The sequence below is a fragment of the Ammospiza caudacuta genome, chromosome 13, assembly GCF_027887145.1.
Source record: "Ammospiza caudacuta isolate bAmmCau1 chromosome 13, bAmmCau1.pri, whole genome shotgun sequence".
Classification (NCBI taxonomy): domain Eukaryota; kingdom Metazoa; phylum Chordata; class Aves; order Passeriformes; family Passerellidae; genus Ammospiza; species Ammospiza caudacuta.
In genome coordinates this window covers 717,980-744,177 of record NC_080605.1, presented here as the reverse complement: position 1 = coordinate 744,177, position 26,198 = coordinate 717,980, and the positions used below count along the sequence as shown (strand labels likewise).

At 49.8% G+C, this 26,198-nt stretch overlaps 1 pseudogene; it reads right to left on the bottom strand.

Moving 5' to 3' along the window:
- LOC131563683 (zinc finger protein 271-like) overlaps window positions 1–26,198 on the bottom strand; it is a 62,430-nt pseudogene that overhangs the window by 2,809 nt on the left and 33,423 nt on the right.

Below are 26,198 nucleotides of genomic sequence, written 5' to 3'. Positions count from 1 at the left end.
TTGATAGTAAATAAAATGTGTAAAATTATTTCGTTCTGACATATTCCTTTTCAGTCAGTTCTGGTTTATTTTCAGAGTGCCACCTTCTCAGCTGATTGTGTTTGTGCCTTCCTTTCTCTCCTACCTTTCTTTGCCTGCTCAGTTTCTCTCTCAGCATCTCCCTTGACCCAGGGCAGCTCCCACCAAAGACCCTGCCATGATTTAATTCCCAATCCCAGACCTACAACAACCATGGGTGAAGATATGAAGGCTGGCAGTGAAATGTCACTGTAGGATCTTGCTCTACTTTGCTTTTGGCTCCTTCTTGAGAGCTTTTCCTTCCAGGGCAGGAACACCTTTTGCTGGCAGGGAACTGGAATTCCAGCCCCTGGGAGTGTGTGCCATGGATCGCAGAGGGGCATTCCTGAGCCTTCCAGGACAGAGGGAATGGGGATTTTCCTGCTTCTGGTGAGTTTGACATCCTTGCCAAAGGAGAGGAGGAGGCACCAGAAGAAAAGGGCAGCTGGGCTTCATCTTTCCACTTGAATTAGGTGGGGGGGAAATCTCTCCTCCTGTCTGTAGCTGCTCCCACAGGGATGTGACAGCTGATATCAGAGCCCCAAGGGTCAAAGTCAGGGCTGCCCTCAGGGAATGCTCACCTCATATCTTGGAGCACCCAGTTGCCCCCCATGTGTGGAGGTGCCTGAGGAGGGCTGGGACAATGCCAGGGACATCCCGCAGTGATATCCCCTCTGTCCCACTCTGGGTGAGCTCAGTCTCAAACCTGACCCTGATCCTGGTCTCAATCTCACTCCATGTTTAGACACACTCACAGTTCTGTATTTATTCTCATCCCAGTGCCAAACTTGTTTAGCCCCAGACCCAATCACAACCCCAGCCCTAAAGCTCATCCCATGTCTACCCTTAACCCCAATCCCAGCTCTAATCCAAATCTCAGCCCCAACTCCAAGCCCAGCCCCAATTCCAGCCCCTTCCTAAATCCTCAGCCCCAAACCAAATCCCAGGTTCTGCCGTTCTGGGGGTTTGGGGGTGTCTCTCTCCCTCTGACCCCGATGATGTTTGGGTGGGGTCACAGCAGGGCTGAGAGGGACAGAGACCCCCCCGGCCTTCCCAGGTGTGATAAGGTCGGAGAGCCCCCCCAGCCCCGAGCACCCTCAGCGGTGAGAGGGACACAGAGCCCCTGGTCCCCAGCCCTGCACAGGCATTGCCTGAGGCCAGAGGGATAGAGACCCCCCGAGCGTCCCCCAGGGTGAGGGGACAGAGACCCCTGAGCATCCCCTGGGCTGAGAGAGACAGAGACTGCCCCGAGCACCCCCTGGCACAGGGGTGAGAGGGAGGGAGACCCCCCAGGCATTTCCTGGGGTGAGAATGATGGAGACCCCCTGGGGAATGGCCTGGGGTGACAGGGACAAGGACACTCCCAGGGTGAAGCCCTAAAGCAGATAGCCTTCCAGAAGTAATGGGTTAAAACATGGAATGAGAGGCATGTAAAGAAGGGCCTAGCACTAGAACACACGGAGAAAGCACAGCACTAGGAAAACAGAGCAATAAATTAGATAAAAGGTAGAGCATCATGACAGGGGAAGAGATAGGTATAGGAGAAACTAATAAGCTAAGCGGGTTTAGAGCCAGCAATGTCAAAACGACCCTAAGGGTTTTGCCAAGCCACGGGATCTAAGCCAAATACACCGGGAATTGACCAAATTAGGAAAAGAGTTCAAAAGTTTAAAGAGGAAGACTCATCGGAAAGACCCCGTCTATGATGAAGGCAACAGGAACGACCACCTGAAAATTCCCCAAAAGAGATGTCTCCACCTACGCTCCGCCCACGCTCCGCCTACACCACGCCCCATATGAATATGCATGATTATGTATCTGATCTGATGTAATCCTATACCCAAAATTGTATATAAGGCTTGCTTTTGCTATGTGAACTCAGAAATCCATTTTGTGATTTCTCCGACACGTCGCTAATAAAAATACCTCCTGCTTAATTGACTTAAGCTGAGTCTGATTAGGCAGTCACTCTGCCTGTTTGGGCCAAAATTTGGCATCATTTTCTGGCGAGCCAGGCAGGAGATATGGCACCAGACAGGAGATCCAAGCCTTAAGGGTCCTCTCCCGAGCCGGGTCTGGGGTCGGGGTCTTCTGGGCGCCTCTGACGGCTTTTCGTCGGGAGAAGCTCCTTCCCTGGACCGGTGCTCTCGGATGGACGCTGGCTGCATCTCCTGCTCAATTAAGAGGTATTTTAATTGCCTATTGGCTTTAAGAGGTATTTGAATTGTTTGTTGGTTTTGGGATAAAGCGCTTTGTTTGGAAAACGAGGGTCAGACGTGACCGCTCGCAGGGTAAACCGGAGGGACGCCTCGGTAAAAATCCCTGATTTTACGGGTTAAAGTCCCGTAAATACGATACGGGTTAAAGTCCCGTAAATACGGGTTAAAGTCCCGTAAATACGGTACGGGTTAAAGTCCCGTAAATACGGTATGGGTTAAAGTCCCGTAAATACGGTACGGGTTAAAGTCCCGTAAATACGGGTTAAAGTCCCGTAAAAAGAGTACAAAAGGAAACGACTAGGTTATGGTAGAGAAGAGTTGAACTTGGTATCTTTGGTTTGTTTTGCTGTATGGGAGATTGCCTACTGTTCTTTGAGAACGGGAGAAAGATGTGTTAATTGGTGGTTTTATGTGTTTGTTTTATGTGTCCGTTGTAAAATCTTATAGGGGACGCTTTTATTACTTTCTATGTAAACAGATTAGAAATGTATGTGCATGAACTTGGGAACCCGGTATTTCACGGTCTATCGGCGACCAAGGCCATAAGGTAGGAACCTTTCACTGTACGAGTGTGTGTGGAGTAAGTGAGACGCAGCATCGCTGCGAAACGAGAGCGGAGTCCCGATCCACATTTCCTGGACGAAGCGAATGGAAATTGTGTGAATGAAGTGTTAAGGTATATTGGCATATAGTACTTGTGGAAAAGAGCACGAATACAGAGAATAGCCATGGGAAGCCAACAGAGTAAAGATATAAATATGAAAACCCCTTTAGGATGTATCCTAAAACACTGGAAGGACCTGGGAGGGATTCCAGGGGGAAACATAAGTAAAAAAAAAAAACACTTCTTAAGTATTGCACACAATGGTGGCCCCTGTACCGTCTTGATGACGGAGAAAAATGGCCACCAGAGGGGACAACTAACTATAATACCATTTTACAACTTATGCTCTTCCTCCGGCGGCTCAATAAATGGGATGAGGTAATATACGCAGACATGTTTTTCACCCTAAGGAATAAACCTGAGTGGCAAAATGAATGTGGAATTAATGTAGCCCCTCAGGACCCCCTAGTATTGGCTTTGGAAAGAATAGTGAATGACGGGGACCGGTGGGCCGTACCCTAGCAGACCCACTGGTTAAAATGGAGCTAGGGGAAGGTAAAAAGGAATTGAGCTTTTTAATTGATACGGGAGCAACTTTTTCGGTTTTAAATCAGGAATTGGTACCTAAAAGTGATGAATTTGTACAAGTTGTGGGAGCAACAGGCCAACCAGAAAAAGCTTACTTTTTGAAACCCATTAAATACAAAAATTGGGAAACAAATGGGAATACATCAGTTCCTGTATTTACCAAATTCGCCAAAGCCCTTATTGGGAAGAGACCTATTGGAAAACCTGGGAGCCATAATAAAGTTCAACAAGGACAAATTGGAATTTCAAGTAAACGATGAACAACTGATTACAGCCCTAAGCCTTACAATCAGTTGTGTGGAACCCAAACCTGAGAACCACAATTTTGAGCGAATCCTGAGCAAGACTTATCCATTGGTATGGGCTACGGATATACCTGGAAAATCAAAACGAGCGACACCGATTGTTGTCGAACTTAAGGTCGGGGCAAGACCGGTGGTAAGAAAACAATACCCTCTGAGGATAGAAGACAGAAAGGGAATTGAGCCCATAATCAAAAGGTTTTTAGAACTGGGGTTATTGGTAGAATGTGAATCGGATTTTAATACACCGATCTTGCCAGTAAAGAAACCTAATGGAACGTATAGGCTCGTTCAGGATCTGAGGGCAGTAAACGAAATAACCAAGACATTACACCCGGTGGTTGCTAATCCATATACGCTTTTAACTAGGCTAAAGGATAGCCTGGCCTGGTTCACCGTATTAGATTTGAAAGACGCATTCTTCTGCCTTCCCTTAGCCCCCGAGAGTCAAAGGATTTTTGCCTTTGAGTGGGAATCAGTAGATAGGGGGAGAAAGACCCAACTTACCTGGACACGGTTGCCCCAAGGCTGGTCTAACTCGCCCACGATCTTTGGGAATCAGTTAGCCAAAGAATTAGAACAATGGGAAGGGCCGCCGGGAGATGGCGCTCTCCTGCAGTACGTAGACGACCTCCTAATAGCGACAGTGACGGAGGAAGAATGCATTGAATGGACTATTTCCTTGTTGAATTTCCTGGGTTTAAGTGGATATCGAGTCTCTCAACAGAAAGCACAACTGGTGCAAAAGGAAGTGGTGTACCTGGGATACGAAATCTCCAGAGGACAGCGATCCCTGGGAGCAGCCAGGAAAGAGGCCATCTGCCAGATGCCCAAACCAGAGACGGTGAGAGACCTGCGCGCCTTTCTGGGGATGACAGGTTGGTGTCGGCTATGGATCTACCAGTATGGGATACTCGCTAAACCATTGTATGATTTGCTAAAAGAAACCAAGAATGTCCTAGTTTGGACTCCCGAGGCGGAAGGGGCCTTTAAGAGGCTGAAGCGGGAGCTGATGAGAGCACCAGCCTTAGGTCTCCCAGATGTGTCGAAACCATTCTGGCTATTTTCCCATGAGCGGCAAGGGATGGCCCTAGGAGTACTAGCACAGCAGTTGGGACCACACAAGAGAGCTGTGGCCTACTTCTCCAAGCGATTGGATGAAGTAAGTAAAGGATGGCCAGGCTGTCTGAGGGCAGTGGCCGCAGTGATAATTAACATAGAAGAGGCCAGGAAGCTTACGCTGGGCCAAAAGGTGACTGTGTTAGTATCCCACACTGTGTCAGCTGTGCTGGAACAGAAAGGCAACCATTGGTTGTCGCCTTCCAGATTTTTAAAGTACCAGGCCATCCTGGCTGAATCAGATGATGTAACCATTCAGGTAACTAATATTGTGAACCCAGCTTCATTCTTAGAAGGAAGAGCTCCAGCAGAACCCATCGAACATGACTGCCTGGAAACAATTGAAGCCGTCTACTCCAGTCGCCCAGATCTCAAAGAAGAGCCGTTCGAAGACGCGGACAACTGGTTTTCAGATGGCAGCAGCTTCGTGAGGCAAGGAGTAAGAATGGCTGGCTATGCAGTCACCACTACAGAGAGGGTAATTGAGTCAAACCCCCTGCCTGCAGGGACTTCATCTCAAAAAGCAGAGCTGATAGCCCTGACCCGAGCCCTGGAATTAGCAGAGAACATGCAAATTAATATATGGACAGACTCTAAATATGCCTTTTCTGTCGTACATGCTCATGGAGCCATCTGGAAAGAAAGAGGACTGTTGACTACACAAGGAAAAACAGTCAAACATGCAGAAGAGGTTCTGCGACTGCTGGAGGCGGTCCAACTCCCAACACAGGTGGCCATAATGCATTGCAAGGGGCACTTGAAAGGCAATACTATTCCAGAAATAGGGAACAGGAAGGCAGATACAGAAGCTAAATTGGCGGCCACAAGAAATAGGGAAGCGGAAATAGCGGCCCTAATACCAGGGGAGCTGGATATCAATATCCAGCCAGATTACCAAGAATCAGATCATAGGTGGATTCAAAGGAATAAGGGCAAAATACTAGAAAATGGTTGGGGTCGATTAGAAACAGGACAGTTAGTGATACCAGGAAACGTGATGTGGCAGTTTGTGAAGGCAGAACATGAGAAGGCCCATTGGGGCCTAGATTCGCTTTACCAATATTTGCAGACCAGAATAGCAGGACCAAAATTATTTACTACTATAAAACACGTTACGTCCCAGTGTGAACGGTGTCTGAAGAACAACCCAAACACAGGAACCAAAGTACACCTAGGAGCTATAAACCGAGGTAAATTCCCAGGTGAGATATGGCAAATTGATTTTTCTGAACTCCCAAGAAAAGGGGGGTTTCGGTACCTGTTGGTATTAACTGACACATTTTCTGGGTGGCCTGAAGCATTCCCCTGTAGGACAAATAAGGAAAGAGAGGTAACTAGAGTACTGTTGAATGAAATTATTCCACGGTTTGGGGTACCGAAGAGCATTTCTTCAGATAGAGGTACACATTTCTGTGCAAAAGTAGTGAAAGCAATAAGCAAAGCATTACAAATCAATTGGCAATTGCACACGCCCTACCGTCCACAGGCCAGTGGGCAAGTGGAAAAGATGAATCATCTTATCAAACAGCAAATTGCTAAAATATGCCAAGAGACTAATTTGCAGTGGTATCAAGCTTTGCCTATTGCTCTGCTGAGACTGAGAGTCAAGCCAAGATCGAAGGAAAAGTTAAGTCCTTTTGAAATTCTATATGGTAGACCTTATGCTATGCAAGCTGTAAATGGGGATGTCATAGACCAGATTGGTAATCAATACATTTACGATTATGTAATTGCGGTGGGGAAACAGTTTGATAAGAATGCTGCTGTGATGATAGAGCACCAACCTAAGCAACCTGATTGCAAATTGCATCCGTTTAACCCCGGTGATTGGGTGTATGTTAAGAATCTTTTAGGAAAACCCCTACAAGAAAAGTGGGAGGGACCTTTCCAAGTGCTGCTGACTACCTTCACCGCGGTTCGGATCAAGGAACGACCTACGTGGATCCACTATTCACGGGTCAAGAGAGCTCCGGAAAACAAACAAGAGGAGATTAAACCTGCCCTAGATGTACAGACTTCTGAGTCAGCTGTCTCCGCAGGATCACGTGAGAATCCAACATAAACTAACATTGACTTTGCCAAAACCTTTATCTCTCATAGCAGAATTTAATGCCGAAGCTAGAGCTGCATTGCGTAGCATGCCAATACAGTGGACAGGGTGGGTTGAAACATACAGTCAACAAGGACCTGACCCACAGGACCCTATTCACGATCAGCCGTGTTTTGGGTGTGGGGAAAGAAATTGTGTGGGACTAATTGGATTTCTTTGTGGAGGTTGTGATAGAAAATTTTGGAACGTACAAAGTTGTTTACTGGACCTCCAATGTTATGAGTGTAGCTGCAAAGAAGCAAGGGAAAATGACGACTATTTGGCCTTAGAGAAATTCGCCAACAGACCCATTTTAGAGGCTAGGGAATTGTTTGAAGCTCCCGAACAAATTGTATTAGGGTGGTGCCATTGGAAAGTACACCGCTGGTTACAATATTGTTTGAAACTTAGTCGTTCTAAGGTTTTATCGACCCGTTGCTATTCTTCTGTCCCACGACATCCACTAACAAGTGACCAAATTGGACCCTTTAAAAAACAAAGAGATTTAGACACTGAACTAGAAAAGGCTATTTTACGAGTAAAACAAATTCACATCAAGCAACGAGAACGCCAAAAGAAACAAAATTGACAGCCAGACATTATGACCCCGACTCCACCCCAAACCTTTACAACTCTGATCATTGGACTCTCGATAAGTATAGCTCTTCCCCAAGACTCTTCCCCAATAGACCCATGGTCTCATGCACATCAGTGTATCCACCCGGAATTAGGAATGAGTGGACCCTATTTCGAGGTTTATGCCTTACGTAACAATCAGCCATATGCAAGTGAAGTATGGGATCAGCCCTCCATGATAGCATACAAGGGAGACCAAATCCAAATTGGGTGTCGAGAGCTTGACCCAGCAGGAGAAAGAGAAGGAAAAACAAGGCGGCTGGTATTAACAATTCAACCCTCGATGCCAGCCTCTAAACAAAACCTAATTACCTTTAGTCTAGTGAAAATGGGCAAGCCTATTGCCTGGACTCAACAAAAGGGCCCAATTTCATGTCAGTGGAGCGACTTCAGGGAAGATCCACCTGGATCACAACCCCGAAACTCGGTGATTTATAGAGAAGATTCACTTGGGGAGCTACACCCTCAAAACATAACCTATGACCCTCACCCCCTTCTCCATTCTCCGGGAGAAATTGTAGCATCTAGTGGTCCTGAGGGAGGAAAAGCACTGTGTGAGATGGCATTTAGATTGGATCAGTCAATGACGTTCACATGTGAAAGGGAGTTGAAAACACTGGGACAGGGTTTTAGCTCCCTCGGGCGTGCTCTCGGGCGTGCTGTCGAATATAGGATACAATTACCAGGAGACGTGATCCCATTGTATCCAGATCTAGACTTGCCTCAAGAAACCACCCTACCAGTGGAGTGTAAAGCAGTACACAACCTAACCTTTATAGGGCCTCAGGTGATAAGAAAATCTAACGAACTAAAATTATTGTTAGACCCCACTTATTCCCTGAAAAAGGTGCAAATGAACATTCACACCGATATTACTTATTTGCAAAAGGATTGACGACCATTTATACAGCAAAGCCTTAAGGGATGGAATGCATGGCTAGCGACAAGGTCTCATCACAGAAAAACAAAAAGAGATCTAAGTGGGTGGATTGGCACCGGATTTGGCATAGTAAACACAATAGATCAAGAGGTATTAGTAAACAAATTAAGTACCGTCACATCGAGCTTAGGAAAGCTTAAGGTGCCTCTCAGTGCATCCATGCTTACATTAGCTGAAACACAATCGCTGGTGGTGAAATTACTAACCATGGTAGCAAACCATACTGCAGAGGATTTTGTAAAGCTCACTGACTACACAGGGGAACTCAGCAGAGACGTTGCACTCGCTATCCAATGCTCTCAGACGCAACAATGGGTACAATCAGTAGCGGCAGGAATAATGAGAGAAGGAACGTCAGGTATATTACCTCAAGAAATAAGGGAAACAATATTAAAGGACAATCACACTACACAATTTGAGAGGGACCATCAGGCTTGGTGGCAACTAGTGAACTTCACCTATGAGCCTCAACAAGAACACATTGAAGCTTATGTCCTCACCATTAGTGCGGCAGAGGAAAGAGCTATCTTTCCCATCCTCACTCTAGGGACAACACACCAAGAAGTCGTTGTTAGGCCAATAAACCATAACGTCTGGGCCAGTTATGATTACACCAAAAATAGGTGGCAATCGGTTAGCACAGAAGCATGCATCCCTAGAGGACAATTAGGCTATGTTTGCGAAAATGCTGTGGTAGAAGCCGAAGATTTATGCTTAGATGCTGAAAATAGTGTATGTACCTTAGAAATGCTTCCGCATGATAGAACACAATCACAAGTTTACTATATAGGAAATGGGTGTGCTTGCGTAAGGACAGCTTGTGACAACGTCACTATAGATAATTGCCTAGAAGAGACTAACAATACTAACTTTTGTGTATGCAACTTTACCAAGATCATAGGTTGTGATTTTCATTACACTGTCCCAATAACCACCCAACAGCTAATTAACGCAAATTTCAACCTATATCAAGAGATACCGAAATTACAAATAGGGATGGACGTCAAAATTCTCAAAGCAGTGCTTGCACACCCTGAAGTAAAGAAATTGGTGCAAAAGGTGAATCAAACAACTAAACGAATGGTATGGCAGATAGAACACAATTCAGAAAAGATAAAGAATGTCCTGACCGAAGTAGAACAAGTAGGCCAGCATCACTGGTGGGACATCTTTACAGGATACTCCCCAACAGCTACACAGGTCTTCCATTACCTGGTGCACCCAATGCTAGTAGTAATTGTAGCTTTGTTATTACTAACTCTTACAAACATTTGTTTGTGGTGGAGACTAAGGGGCATAATGAAGAGGACCCAAATGATTTGGGCAATGGTACGAGCCTATCAGCGTCCTGTGGGACCAGAACTTGACGAAAGAATTCGTAAGTTACAAGAAAAAGGGGGGAAATGAAGCCCTAAAGCAGATAGCCTTCCAGAAGTAATGGGTTAAAACATGGAATGAGAGGCATGTAAAGAAGGGCCTAGCACTAGAACACACGGAGAAAGCACAGCACTAGGAAAACAGAGCAATAAATTAGATAAAAGGTAGAGCATCATGACAGGGGAAGAGATAGGTATAGGAGAAACTAATAAGCTAAGCGGGTTTAGAGCCAGCAATGTCAAAACGACCCTAAGGGTTTTGCCAAGCCACGGGATCTAAGCCAAATACACCGGGAATTGACCAAATTAGGAAAAGAGTTCAAAAGTTTAAAGAGGAAGACTCATCGGAAAGACCCCGTCTATGATGAAGGCAACAGGAACGACCACCTGAAAATTCCCCAAAAGAGATGTCTCCACCTACGCTCCGCCCACGCTCCGCCTACACCACGCCCCATATGAATATGCATGATTATGTATCTGATCTGATGTAATCCTATACCCAAAATTGTATATAAGGCTTGCTTTTGCTATGTGAACTCAGAAATCCATTTTGTGATTTCTCCGACGCGTCGCTAATAAAAATACCTCCTGCTTAATTGACTTAAGCTGAGTCTGATTAGGCAGTCACTCTGCCTGTTTGGGCCAAAATTTGGCATCAAGGGCATGGGCTAGGGTGACAGGGACAGGGACAATCGCAACAAATTCCTCCTGAGCATCCCCCAGGGCAAGAGGCACAGAGACCCCTTGAGCATCCCCAGGGCACTGGACAAAATAAACTAGGCATAAATCAAACCTAATCCTACATAAAATACTTTGATGAATATTTGATTTTCCCGAGAGTCACATGTGATGGAAATGCAAACAAATCCCAAACAGGAGTAAACTGGCAATAGAAGAAATTCTGTGGCAATTCCAAGTTTCATTGGTTCCTGCACAGCTCCAGCTCAGCTGCTGGCAGGTTCCAATAAAAGGAAAGTGGAAATTAGGCCCAATCAGATTAATAGAAGGAAGGGGAAACTCTGTGTAGCTGTCACAAAGGTGACAGGGATGAAGAGAATAATGATTCTCACATTTGGCAAAGAACCCAAGCCTGTGAATTCCAGAGTTATTTGGGAATTTAGCTACTTGAATTGTGTTTTTTGTTGGACTTTTAGCAGCCTTGTGTTCCTCACCATGGGGTGAATGAACCTTGTCAGTCTCGCTGGTAACATTTGCTCCCTTTCCTCCAGTGATTTTAACAAACTTTTCAAGGAAGGACAACAAAATATTTTCTTTTTCACTGGCCACCTCTAACAGCCATTTTCCTCATCAGTTCTCCCATAAGGTGCTCAGAGGAAGCTGTGTCCAAGTTTCCAAGAGTTCCTCCAGAGAGAACCACAACCTCCTCAGAGGAGGGAACCATGCTGTTGTCAAAGGCACTTGGGGTCAGACAACGGTGCCCTAACCCACTATGGCAAAATAATGTCGCAATCTGCTTAAGAAAATTGTTGGAGAGATTCCTCTGCCACAGTTAAGATACTAACAAGACCAAATCCAAGGTGGATTTTATTGAACAGTAAATGTGAGGTAGAGAGTGAGTTGGAAAGAAAGAGAAAAGGGGGGAGAATAAGGGAGTGACAAGGGACAGAGGCCTCACCTGGAGCAGGGCCAACTGTGACATTGTCCCCTGTGTGTGTGGCCTTCCCAGGGTGGGGGTTTTACACCTGAGCCAGTTTGGGTAAGGGGGGTGGTGTTCACCCCCTGAGCAGGGATTACCCCACTGTTTCAGGTTGCAATGCAAGATGTAACCAAATGCATGTTTTCAATCCCCATCTTCATCAACTGCTATAAGCAGGTGGGGCAGAGTTCTTTATCTCTTCCATGAATCACCTCTGATAACGCCCTCCAGGGGAGATATCTTCTGTGAATGGGCCATTGAGTGTCACTGCAGGACTAATAAAATTCCATCATCCCATTGTGGGATGCTCCGCCCAGAGGGAGGATCCAAGAATTCCTACCTGGATATAAGCTGAGGCTGGCAACACCAGCAGCACCTTGCCTACTGGATTCCCAGAGGACAAGAGCTCCATAACCACCAGTGGACCTTCAGAGGAAGACCAGACTCTTCTACAGCATCACTTCTTGGACAGAATCATGTTCATCACTCCAACAGGACTGCAGCCACCATTTAATGGGACTGCAGCCACCACCCTGACCAACATGGTGTCAGGTTATATTCTGACTCTGTCAGTTTAAGGCAGTGTTTCTGTATCATTGCCTTGATCCTAATTTTGTTTTTGAATTGGAATTCTGACTTAGACTCTCCCCCTGGTTCACCTTCAATCTGGTACAAAATTTAGTGTGCTCATTTCTTGTTTTCCTCCCAAAACAGAATTTCCCATTCCTAAAACTTAGCCAGATGGAGGGAGAGACTGCAAGGAAGAGGAAGATGCCCCAGGACACCCAGGCAGGTGAGGAGGAAGTCAGTGCCCCTTTCCCCCTCTCTCCTGCTCCATCTCCCAGCCCAGCACGGCCCCTGGCTGCAGGACAACCCTGCTGCCAACGCCGTCCTTCCAGGGATGCACTGAGGGGATCTCCTTCCCTTTCTCTCTGGCATGGAGGCAAATCCCATCCTCTCCTTGTCCTTCCTCCCCCAGAGAAGGAGCTGAGGATGGAGACCAGGGAGGACAAATCTCCCGAGCAGAACCTTGTGGAAGAGGCCATTTTGAGCAGTGCCATGGTGCAGAATTACAGCTGGGAGGAAATGCCTCAGAGATCCCACAGGAGTAGGGGCTGCAAACCCAGCCCAGGGTGCTCTGAGGAGAGAAGACCCACCCTGAGCCAGGAAGGTGGACAGAGCTTCAGCCAGAGCACAGAGCTGGTGGTTCGTGAGCAGCTTCATGATCGGGAGAATGCCCACAAGTGCTCAGAGTGTGAGAAGAGCTTCAGGCACAGCAGCACCCTGATCAGCCACCAGATGATCGACACAAGGGAATGGCCCTACAAGTGTGGGGAGTGTGGGAAGGGCTTCAGTTACAGGTCTACCCTTGTGACCCACCAACGCATCCACACCGGGGAGAGGCCCTACGAGTGTCCCGAGTGCCAGAAGAGCTTTCGGACCAGCTCCGATCTCCTCAGACACCAGCTCATTCACACTGGGGAGAGGCCTTTCTGCTGCCCTGAGTGTGGGAAGGGCTTCAAGCGCCAGTCCCACCTCATCATCCACCAGCGCATCCACACTGGGGAGAGGCCCTATGAGTGCCCCACGTGTGGGAAGAGGTTTCAGACCAGCTCAAATCTCCGTCTGCATGAGCGGATTCACACAGAGGGGAGGCCCTTCCGCTGCCCTGACTGTGGGAAGGGATTCAAGCATAAGTTCACCCTCATCAGGCACCAGCGCATCCACACAGGGAAGAGGTCCTTCGAGTGTCCCTAGTGTGGGATGAGTTTCACCCAGAGCTCTGCCTTGACCAGCCACCAATGGAAGCACCGGTAAGGGACGTTCTGTCAGTGGCCCAACAGCAGAAGAGCTTCATGCCCAGCTCCAGCTTCATCCCTCATTGGAGGACCCATATTGGAAAGAGCCCTGGTGATCCATGTTCCCTGTGATCCATGCCAGGAAGACACCTGTCCCTTTTCCTGCCCCTGCCAATGACATGATGTGGGATGGAAGAACATGAGGGTCTGGCCATGGCCCTGTCATTACATTTACTCCCACCTCAGGTCATTGCCAGGGGCAGGAAAGGCACTCTCTCTCTCCCTGAGGAGAAGGGTGAAATTTCCAGGCATGGGAAATTGTGGCCAGGAAGACCCAGTGAGTTGTGTTTAATTTTCCCTGTAAACAGTTTTATTTATCCCTTCTGTTATCAATATTGTTTTTGTTCCTGTTTGTTCCTTATCTCATTGCTGTTCCCAATAAATGGTTTTTATCCCAGCCTGGAATCTTTGCCTTTTGTGCTTTCCATGGAAGGCGGGAGGGCAGCGAGGGCAGCACGGTTTTAGCAGGAGCAGGAAATTGGGGAATCCCATTCCTGAACCCTGGCCCATGGAAACCAAGCATCCCAGCTGGTCCCAGCCATGGTGGCCATGGCAACAGCCTTGGGAGCGGGTCCCTGGCTGGGGCTGTGGGAACCTCTTCCCTCTGGTGCTCAGGGACAGGAGTGGAGGGAACGGCTGCAGCTGAGTCAGGGCAGGCTCAGGTTGGATGTCAGGAAAAGGTTTTTGCCCAGAGGCTGCTGGGGCCCTGCCCAGGCTCCCCAGGGAAGGGTCCCAGCTCCAGGGCTCTCTGAGCTGCAGCAGCGTTTGTACAGCACTGCCAGGCCCAGGCTGGCATTGTTGGGGTGTCCTGGGCAGGGCCAGCAGTTGGACTGGAGGATCCTGATGGGTTTCTCCCAGCTCAGCCAATTCTGTGGTTCTGGGATCCCATGAGCCTGGGGATGGGGCTGCCAATGGTTGCCATGGCAACGGGCTGTGGCTGCAGGCCTGAGCTGGTGTCCATGGCAACCACCCCTGGCATGGGGTCTCCATGGAGCTGCCGAGGGACTGACCATAGCAACAGGGGGCTGGTGATGGTTACCATGGAAACTGACCATAGGAACAGGGGGCTGGTGATCATTGCCTGCTAAGGATCAGTTTTGTCACAGGCCTTCCGAGGTGTTCCATGGGGACTTTCCAAGAGTCTCCAGGCTGTTCCAGAGCTTGAATGTCACAGGCACAGACAGGGGCTCCATGGAGACCTCCCAGGGGATTACTGGGATGGTAAAGAGCCGTGTGGTCAGAGGTAGTCACAGCCATTCCGTGGTGACATCCCAGGGCACCTTGTGCTGCAAAGGCACCAATCTGTCACAAGCACTCACAGGGGCTCCACGGTGACATCCCAGGAGTCCCCAGGTAGCCAAAGAGCTGGGATGTCCCAGACACTCACAGGGGTTCCTGTCATGGGCACAAAGGGAGCTTCAGGCAAAACCTTTATTCCTTTATTGGAGAAACTTCTGCTGAGACATGAGGTTGAGAAATGACACCTAACAGCCACCATGGATCCTCAAACCCCTGCAGGGCCTCGAGACTTCTAAAATTCCTTCAAAGAGAGGTGACTGGAAGCGGTTGGATCCAATCCCAGCCCCAGACTTTGTCAAAGGTGTTAAAGATTAGACAGGTGGAATTGAACTTTAATGCAATTTTCCCCCCAGCATTAAAGATTGAATACCAGATAAATTTATATAAATACAGCTCTGATTTATTCTGATCGTGATTAGACAGAATGGTTCATTCCCACCACAAAGTAAATGAAAAAAGGAGTTATTGTTGCAGTCTGAGGTGGTCTGCACACAACCGTCCCCAAGTTTCTTGTGCCAATGGGTAGGAACCACGAGAGCACCAGCACATAGACACACAGACAAACACACAGACACACAGACACACAGACACACACACAGACACACTCACAGACACACACACACACAGAGAAATGCTGAAAGTGTCCAGGGGCCAAAAACAAAGACAAAGGAGAGTCCAGGGTACAAATGCAGGAAAAGAGGGTTCAGAGTAGAGCACCGGGGATCCAATGCTCTGAGGGTTCAGGGGCGGTACACATGGAAGGGACCAATAGTAAATGCCAGGGTGGATGGGCAGGGTTACACACCAGTGGGAAAACAGAGAAGGGAGAACTCACCAGAACATGAACTTATAGGAGTTAAACGGGTAGAGAAGGCCAAGGGACAGTACAGAACTGGGAAAAATTAACATAGTGCTGCAGAGCACCATGGGGAAGCCTCTTTCCTCACCCTGAGCTGTGAGGAATGCCCAGAGCCTACAGTGTGTCTCTCCAGGCCATTTCTGCTGGCTTTTCCCTGGTAGGCTCACAGGTTTGCACAGTTGTGCAGTGTCACAATGATCTCCTTGGTTCTGCAGCCAGGCTGTGGCTGCTGTGTAACAATGGACCTGTGATACCATGAGGCTCCATAGTGGCACCATGGTCCCTTTGGTTCCACAAGGCCGTGCTAGGACATGATGGACCCTTGGTTCCATGAAGGGCCTGGCTCCCACAGCCCCTCACAGGGCCTTAAGGCCTCTCTGAGTTCCCCATGGCCCCTCATGGCCTCTCAAGGCCCTTCATGGCCCCTCATTGTTATGAACAAAAATTCGGTTAATATTTTTTTGTGAGAAAAAGTTACAAAAAGGCAGCCAGAGCACTGTAGCTGCCGAAGTTCTGCGTGTTTTGTTATTGTAATCATGGGTCGTTGTGGCTAATCGCTCCTTTTGTATTAGCAGAGCCTTGCCCGAGGCTAAGTTTTACCTTTCCCAGAATAGTGAAGACACCTGAGAAGGTGGGGGGGTTATGTAAAGTGACTCCAAGACCAGCATTCTGTGTGGGTCCCCCACTCCGAATGTACTGAGAAAACCCCAAAACCAACGAGCCATATAAGAGTTGAGAGACTGAAGTGATGTCTGGATGCGAGGAGCGGAGTGCTGGGCCTGCAGAGATGCTGGAAGCCTTCATTGTTCCTCACCCTGTCTTCGAGAGCCCCCGGGGCAGGTCTGGGAGGAAGCGAGACCCAGACCAAACCAACATCTGATGGGGACACCACGCCCTAAAGGCTCCCACGAGGCCCGGATCCCCCAGCTCTGCCCCTTGTGGACAAAGCTGTGCATATCCTCCTCCTCTGAGTCGCCCTGGGCGCCACGACAGGGACTGCAGCCCTGCCGACCTGCCCACTCCTGAGCTGATCACTTTTAATAAAGGCATTAAAAAGGAGAAGAAGTCTCCTGGCCCTGTTTATTTCACTCATGACAGATGGCCCCTCACAGCCCCTCACAGCCCCTCTCAGCCTCAGGCCTGGGGCTCCACCCAAGGCAGGAGAACAGGTTGGGCCCTACTTGTTCTGCTTTCATTTCAGTCCCTTCACAGCCATGAGTACAGAAAGGCTGAAATGGAGCCTTTCCCCAGCGTTTCCCTCGGGGTTAATTGCGGGCTGAAGCTCTGTGCTGGCCCCGGCCCCAGCACCACCATCCCTGCAGCCGCCAGGCCTTTGCTGTCCCCCCGTGTCCGTTCCCTGTCCCCGAGTCCCGCCCGGCTCTGGCAGCAGCAGCAGCCGCAGCGCAGGGGGCGCCGGCCCGGCCCAGCCGGGGCTCCCGGCCAGGAGCAGCAGCAGCGCCAGCCCCTTCCCACCTGCTCCTGCCTCAGCTCCCAAGGGCTTTTTCCAGCTCAGTTCTGGAGCAGAGCAACCAGCACCCACACACAGCCCTGACTGCTCAGGGCCCGCCTGTGCTGCCCCGAGCCAGCCCTCAGAGGAAGAAAGGATTGGGTTCCAGCACTGTTTCCAGCTCTGTTTTACTCACCCTGAGGTGAAAGGAAGAGGCTGCTGGTGTATTACAGCAACCTGAGTGGGTCGCTGGGGTGGTGAGAGAAAGACGAGAATCTTGTTTCTTGATCAGAAGGCTGAATTTATTGATATATGATATATAATACATTATGACTATACTAATAGGAATAAAGAGAGAAGTTGCAGAGCTGCTAAGCTAAGCTAAGAATAGAAAGAAAGAATCTATAACAAAGTTGTGTCCAGGGACTCTGTCCCCAGCTTGCTCCTGTGATTGGCTCTTAATTATAAACATCAGAACATGAACCAATCACAGGTGCATCTTATTGCATTCCACAGCAGCTGATAACAATTGTTTACATTCTCTTCCTCTGGGGCCCTCAGCTTCCCAGAAAATGCAGAAATCTGAAAGAAAGTATTTCTGTGAAAAAATGTCTGCGACACTGGTGCCTTTGCCTTGGGAACTGCAGATCATGGCTGCTCTTGGCCCTCTTCTGCTTGCCACCTGAATTTTATCCATAAAAATGCAAGTGCCTCTTTCAGTTGGTGCTAACCATGGTGCTTTCATGACAGTGAAGTCAGTATTTTTGTCACAGGCATAAAGATCAGCAGATACTGAAAAGCTCACCAGCCCCTGAACACTAAGATGAGGGGAATTAAAGCCACACAGGCCACATTTGCAGCGCTCAAATACAGCCCTGTTGCTGACGTTGTTGAAATAGAATAAGCTGACAGAGGCTGTCACAGAATTTGCCTCCGCAATGTGGAATTAAATAAAAAAATCCACCAGGAGAAACAGAAACCAGAACTTCTCGACTCGCTTCATTGCTCCTTCCTAGCAGCAGGAAACACAGATGCCCAGAGGTGTTTTGCACTGCTGCTGCCCCCAGTTTGAGCCCAGGCTCTGCCCAGTCCCAGCGGGAACCTGAGCCCAGCCCAGGGAGCTCAGTGCACGCGGGGCCAGGCCCAGAGCCCCGGGCACGGCCGCCCATTGCGGGGCAGCGGCGCAGACGGAATGTCCTGCGGCCCAAACCTGCTGCTCCTGCCACACAGCGCCAGCCTTCTCCCCCTCCTCCTCCTCTCACAGCACGGCACAAATTCCAGCTTGGAGGAGGCTGCCCCAGAGAGGGCTCCAGCTCCTGTTCCAGCCTGAGTGTCCCTGCAGAGGAACAGGGCATCTTTCAGCCACTTCCACAAGCTCAGGCTTCACACTTCATAGGGAATCTGGGATGCAAATGGCCTTGCTAAGAAAGCCAAAAGATGAGGGAATGGATTAGTAATTAGTAGAAAAATTTACCCTTCTTCCAGGCAAGGTTCACCCGGTCATTCCCTGCATTTCTCCTTTTCAGATTGTTTCAGTCAGCTACTCTGAGAGGTCCATCTTGTTCTGGTACTTATCATGAACTGATTGTGCTCTTGATTTATGCACCAAGGCACCAGATGTGGAATTCAGAAACAAACTCCCTCTGTCAGAGCATTTTCACATTCCAGATAATTTTCAAGATGTCCAGTGACGGGTTGGAATGATCGTCACACAACTCTCCACTTGAGGCTGCAGGCTCTGGAGATTCTTTCTCTGCATTCAGCCAGGCTCGTATTCCCTAACAATTCTTTGTACCACCTCCTATTTTCTTAGCCTAGAAAAGCAACAATGAAAACCTTACCCATAGCACAACTCCCCAGTCCACCAGGAAAAGAAAGGACAAGTTGTCAAGTCCTCAAAACTTTTGTCCTGTTTTGCTGCAAGAGTCCTGCTGCACACAGTGTGGAAAGCCAAGAGAAGCCGCAGTTGGTGGCACATCTTGTGACAAGAGCTCGACCTCATTCTCCAGGAAAGGTCTCTGAGAAGAGCAGACAGGATCACAGAGAAGATTCCTGGAAAACTGAACCAGCATTCCAGAAGTGAAATGAAAATGGAAAGAAATCATCTGAAATGTTTTCCTCAGTTTATTTCTATGCTCCTCTTTTCCATCTTGCAATACTTCTCCATGCCATGAGTTCTAAATGCATCTCACCTCTAAGATCAACGACTTAGTGAGTTTTAGACACACTAAAATACCATGACCTGCACAGTTTGCCTTCCCCTGTTTTTGTTGGAAAGCAAAGCTGGAGACACAAGTGCAGCGCTTGGGTCAGGCACAAATCCTGCAGTCAGGGAATGTGCTCTGGCAGTGTGTGACCCTCAGCAGGGACAATGCTCAGCAATGCTGCAGGCAGGGAATGTGCCCCGGCAGTGTGTGACCCTCAGCAGGGACAATGCTCAGCAGCGTTGCTGTGCTCGGTCTCCATGGAACCATGCCAGGAGCAGCTGCTGAGCACAGAAGCCATCGCAGCCCCCGCCCTGCTCCAGAGCCCCTTGGCAGGGCGGGCTCCTGCCCTGGCTCTTTGTGCCAGGAGCTGGCAGCGCTGGGTGCAAGGAGTCCAGGGAGGGCACAGAAACGCTGGGTGAGAAATGCTGGGGCACAGCGAGATGGGCGAGTGCAGCTGGCCAGGGCAGAGGAGCAGCACGCACAGGGGGCACAGCCTGCAGGACGGATGGCCAAGGAGAGAAAACATCTTCTCAGGAGGGTGGAGAACAAACTTTTAGTTGCAAACTTCAGAGAATGAGGTACTTGGGAAATCTTAAATAGCATTGAATTACAGTAAATCACTTCATAAAGCACTGACTTAGCAAACTCTAACCTGTCCAACTTCAAGTTATCCAGATTTCGAGAAGATGAAGTCAGGAGAAGAGAGAGAGGGAGACAGAGATCCACAGTCAGTCATGGATCTCAGCTGCTGTGAGCTCCAGGGCCGTGGGATGTGTCAGTGTCACACCCGTGTCACAGCCTGACCTGCTCTGGTCCCTCTCTCAGGTGGGGTTTTTGGGGTACCAGGGGCTTGGCAATCACTTTGGGGCTGGGCCAGAGGCTGCAGTGGCTGGGTTGGGGCAGTGACCACCCCACCTATGCAGAACTCTCCCTGCCCCCAAACACGCACTGGAGATGTCTGGGGCCGTTCATCATTTCTCTGCTCTCCAGCACCAAGGCAACGGACTCTGGCTACAGCTCTGAGCTCGTGCCCAAGGCAACCACCCCTGGCAATGGGGGTCCATGGAGCTGCTCTCAGGAAAGACCCCCAAGAGCTGGGGAGTGCCCAAAACTGCCTCAGAAACATGAGATACTCCAAAATCTCTTCAGGAATGTGGATTATTCAAGAACTCATTCAGTAATGGGCTCCCCCTCCCTTCATCATCCCCAAACTTTGGCTGTCTCATTCCAGACCCCAGGCCACCTCCCCAGTCAATCCCCAACCCATCCCACCCCTCCTGGACATCAACGCCCCCTTTCCAAGCCATATTTCCCCCATTTCCCACCTCCCAAACCCCATCCCACCCATCCTGCCCCACCTAATGCCCATGTCAAGCCTCCTGATTTGAAGGCCACTTTGCTCAATCCCCTTCCAACCCCATTCCACACCAAAGAGCTGTGGAATCCAGGAGTTTTGGGGTGGGATTGAGTAGTTTTCAGTGGCATTGAGTTGACAGATTGAACCCTCTTGTCTCTTTTAGTGCCAAGAAAGGGAAACAAGTACATCAAATACCCCCAAATTCTCCCAATTATCTCCCTGAATCCCAGATTGCCCTGAAACACAAGTAAAAAGTGAGGCTTTAGATGCCCTTGATGAATTTATTGAGTTTTACCCCAATTTTCTCTTTTTTAAAGAGATGAAGATGAATCCAAAGAAAATTAGGGTCAAAACAAAAGAAAGTCCAACCGCCTTCCCAATGCAGATCACCAGGAATGTGGATGGCCAGGGCTCTGACCAACGTGGGTCCTCCCATGGGGGATGAAGCTGGAGCAGAGCATGAAGCTCCCCCTGCAGCTGGGGCACTCACAGGGCTGCCCTTACCGGTGCCTCTGTTAGTGTTGGGTAAAGAACGAGCGGTCTGAGAAGCTCTTTCCACACTGGGGACACTCTTAGGGCCTCTCCCCGGTGTGGATGCGCCGGTGGGTGACGAGGGTGGAGTTGTGCCTGAAGCCCTTCCTGCAGTCAGGGCAGCAGAAGGGCCTCTCCTCGGTGTGAATGCGCTCATGTACAAGGAGGTGGGTGCTGGTGTGAAACCTCTTCTGACACTGGGGACACTCGTAGGGCCTCTCCCCAGTGTGGAACCTCTGGTGGACAACCAGGTCAGACCTGTGGCTGAAGTTCATCCCACATTCCAAGCACTCGTAGGGCCGTTCCCCAGTGTGGATCCTCTGGTGGCAGATCAGGTTGAATCTCTTCCTGAAGCTCTTCCCACACTCCAAGCACTCATAGGGCCTCTCGCTGGCATGAAGCTGCTCATGGGCCACCAGCTCTGTGCTCTGGCTGAAGCTCTGTCCACCTTCCTGGCCCAGGGTGGGTCTTCTCTCCTCAGAGCACCCTGGGCTGGGTTTGCAGCCCCTCCTTGTGTGGAATTGCTGGGGCTTTTCCTCCCCATTGGGTTCCTGCACTGTGGAGTCACTCAAAACAGCCTCTTCCATGAGGTTCTGCTGTGGGGATTTGTCCTCCCTGGTCTCCATCCTCAGCTCCTTCCCTGGGGAAGGAAGGACAAGGAGAGGATGGGATTTGCCTCCTTGCCACCCGAAAGGGGAAGGAAATCCCCCCAGTGCATCCCCATCAGGACGGGGTTTGCAGCAGGGTTGTCCTGCAGCCGGGGCCCGTGCTGGGCTGGGAGATGGAGCAGGAGAGAGGGGGAAAGGGGCACTGACTTCCTCCTCACCTGCCTGGGTGTCCTGGGGCATCTTCCTCTTCCTCCAAGCCTTCTCCTCCTCCATATTGCCAAGATTTGGGAATGGGAAATCCTGGTTTGGGGAAAAACAAGGTGTGAATGCCTTGGGCTGGGGATTCCTCCCACCCAAGTCCATCACCAGAAGTCATCTGGTGTCCATAAAATCCTTCAAAAATCAAGAGTGAATCAAAAAAAGCCACCAGGATTTTCCCGTTTCCAGTCTCTTGGGTTCTGGTGGTCCCCTGTCTCAGGGCTGTTGGAGATCCCATGGGCACTGGGGATCTCCCCTCTCCAGGGTCCTGCTTGGGGATGTTGGGGGGTTTTGGGGTCCCCTTCTCCAGCTTCACCCCAGTCCTGTCACTAGGGGCTGTCCCCTCTTCCCACCACCCTGTCCTGGTTTAGGGCAAATTTGGGAGAAAATCTCCAAAAGAGTTTCCTCTAGAAAGAAGATTCAAGTGGCCCCTCCTCCAACCAGATCAAGAAAATATTTCCATGGAGAAAAGGGGAAAAAACCTGTTTATTTAACAGGCAAAGCATTCACCAGCACAAAAAATGAACAATATTAAAAAAGAAAACTTCTTGCCGCTCCAAAAGAGATGACAAACTCAGAAAGTCCCTCCGTGGGCTGTAGCTCAGCTCACTCAGTCTCTTATCAGTCTCTTATGAGTCTGTTAACGGCCCCTCCAGCACTGGAACTGCTGCGGCCCAGGCTCAGCCTGGTCGGCCACAGGTGTGAGCTGCCAGTGGTGTTCTGGGTGTTCAGTCCAGAGCAGGTTTAAACAGCTCCAAAGAAATAGAAAAACCACAGTTGGGGGAACTTCTCTGCCTCAGCGAGCTAAAACTAACTAAAAGCAAAGGAGAGCTCTGTCCTGCTGTCTGTCCAACTGCAGACAACCAATACCTTAGGTTTTAAATTTTTCCATTCTGTTTTGATGTGCAGCTTTTAGCTTTATATTAAGTGTTACTGGGATCTTTTCACAGGGTGGTGAAGACAAAACAATCCTTTTCTAGCTGGAGACTCAAGGACAATCTCTTAAAACTTCAGGCCCAAAGCATAAACAACGTGAAAAGAGGAGAGCAGGCATGCAAGCAAGGAAGATGTAACTTCATAATTTGAAACTATTAATTGAGCAGTTAACTTCTATATACAAATGGACTAAAACTCATAAAAATGTGAGATCTCATGAGCAAGCCCTCTTTTGCTCCCATCTTGGAGCCATCCACACAGAGCCACAGCTGTGGCTCCTCTGCTGCCAGGGTGTGGCCTTTGAAGGCACTTCAATAAAAATCAACTTTACTCCTCTTAACTCCGTCTGGCCTCTGTTCCAGCTCCATAAGGTACAACAGTGCAGGAGCCGGAATGTGGAGGAGTGAGTTCAGTGTATGAAAACAAACTACTGCTTCTCCCTCCTCCCCTTCGCTCTCAGAACCAGCCTTAAAGGTGCAGAACTCATTTCTGGGCTAAACGGACCTATGGGGGTACGAGCATCATGAAGTCACCCCAGGACACCCCTGTCAGGGTCAGGGGGTCTCGTCCCCGCCTCATCTCCGGGCTGCCGGGGGTCCCCCAGCTCCGGTATCGCCCCTTTCCCTCTCCCCCCCCCGGGGGTCCCCCGTTCCACAGCCCCGGCTCTCACGGGGATCCCCAAAACCAATGTCCCGCCCCGTCGGTACCGGGCCATCCCCACGTGGACCCCCCGGACCCTCCCGAGGGGCGATCGCGGCTCCTCTCCCCCCGAAAAAGCTCCTCTCAGGGAGCCCGGAGATATCCGGGGCTCGAGTCCGGGATCTGCTGGCTCCGAACACTCTCCAAAAAATCCTCCCGGAGACCCCTGGCTGGAGCCGGGGCGAGCTCGGCCTCCGCCCTCACCTGCGGCTCGGGGCTGGGGGCGATGCTCCCGGGGCAGGGGTGCTGCAGGCTCGGCGTGCGGGCGCTGCGAGCGCCGCGATTCTCCCGCTCCTGCTCCTCCTCTCCCTCCTCTTGCTCCCGCATTTCCTTCGCTCCAGCCCGGATCCGCCTTTCCCACCGCTCTGCCCCGCGGCCCCGCAGCACCGGCTGCTGGGTGGGGGAGCCCCCGATCGGCCCCAGGGCTGGGCAGGGGGCTCGGGGACCCCCCCGGGGCGGATCCGTCCCCCCGGCCCCGAGCACCCTCAGCGGTGAGAGGGACACAGAGCCCCTGTCCCCAGCCCTGCACAGGCATTGCCTGAGGCCAGAGGGATGGAGACCCGCCGAGCACCCCCTGGGCTGAGAGGGACAGAGACTGCCCCGAGCATCTCCTGGCACAGGGTGTGAGGGGGAGTGGAACCCCCAGGCATTCCCTGGGGTGAGAACGATGGAGACCCCCTGGGAATGGCCTGGGGTGACAGGGACAGGGACAACCCCTCCAGCCCCTCCCAAGGATTCCCAGGCCATGACGTACAGAGACCCCTCAAGCATCCACTGGGCACTGTGTTATAAATGAGAAGCTTGACTGGGCCAATATTCAAGCAGCAATCAATTTATTAATTAATATGGTAAAGCATGAGCAATACAGCAATGGGTACAGTGGGGGAAGTTTTCCCTCCAACTGCACACCAATAGTTGAGGCTTACAGGTACTTATAGGGGTACTCATCAGCTTTCTCAGCAGTTTCTATTCCCAATTTTTACATCCCAATTCTATACCTATTGTGAATTAATTTTTCTCAGGATGCATCCCAGAAAGGAGTATCTCCAGATGGTGGTGGTTCGATTTCCGAAAGAAGGAAGAAATCTCCCAGATGGTGTGGTCCAGCTCTCCAGATGTGGGTCCACCTTTTAATTGCAAGGACTATAAATCTCATAACAGTGATGTCCAGCTACTCTTGGTCGAAACCATAAATCCTTGAGTTGATGTTCATCTTCCTTTCTCATGCTGCTGTTCACAGTTTTAAGTGTGTGATAAGCCTGTTTCCTTTTATATATTCTAAAGCTATAGTTTCAAAGATCCTTACTACAAGAAGTATTCTCAAATTATACTTCAAGAGGTTATTATTATTGCAAAACTCTTTAAGACTTATCTACAAGCAGAAAGTTCCTGTCAAAAAGCAATATCCTAAAAGCGTTAATTCAAATGCTCCTATATCACTTTAAGACTTATCAAGGATAATTACAAACAAAAGATAGATAGGTTCAAAGACCTTCTTCCAAGCTTTGCTTTCCTCAGTAATTATTAGAATTCATCTTTATACCTGTCCCATGGTCAGTTTCCACACAAATTACAATCACAAATACCACGTTGCCTGTATGTACCTGGCACGAAACACAGCTTTGTATTTCACAGGGGGGCACAGGGACGGCTCCTTTGAGAAGCTGCTGGAAGCTTCCACCGTGTCTGGCACAGCCAATTCCTGGTGGCTTCAAAGATGGACCTGCTGCTGGCAAAGGCTGGGCCAGTTACAAATGGTGGCAATGCCTCTGTGATAACAGATTTTAAAAGAAATCAAAATAGAGATTGTGGCGCAGTTTAAACTCCAGTCAGAGGAGAGCAGAGGGAGAACATGTGAGAAAAACAACTCTGCAGACATCAAGGTCGGTGCAGAAGGAGGGGCAGGAGGTGCTCCAGGCCCTGGAGACCCAGGCACTCTGCAGGAGAGCCATGGAGAGAGGGGCCCTGCTCCCAGGCTGGAGCAGCCTGTCCCTGGAGGAATGCACCCCCTGGAAGAGTGACCCATGCTGCAGCAGTTTGGGAAGGACTGTTGTCCCTGGCATGGACTCACACTGCAGCAGTTTGCAGAGGGCTGCTGCCCCTGAAATGGACTCACATGGGAGAAGCTCATGCAGAACTGTCTCCCTTGGGAGGGACCCACGGTGCAGCAGGGGAACCACTCCTCTCCCTGAGCAGGGGCAGAAGCCATGGGTGATGAACTGACCATAACCCCCATTCCCTGTCTCCCTGCACTGCTGGGATGGGAGACAGAGCTGGAAGGAGGGAGGGAAAGGGCTTATTTTATTTCCCCTTTTCCTGCTCTGACCTTGACAGTAATAAATGAATTTCATATCTCTAAGCTAAGCCTGTTTTTCCCAGGACAGTATTTGATAAGTGATCTCACCCAGTCCTTATCTCAACCCATGAACCCTTTATTAAATTTTCTTTGTCCAGCTGCAGAGGGGAGTCAGCGAGCAACCCACATGGATGCCTGGCAGTTGGCCTGGGTCAACCCACGACACCTTGGTGCCACAGGGTCACAATGGACCCT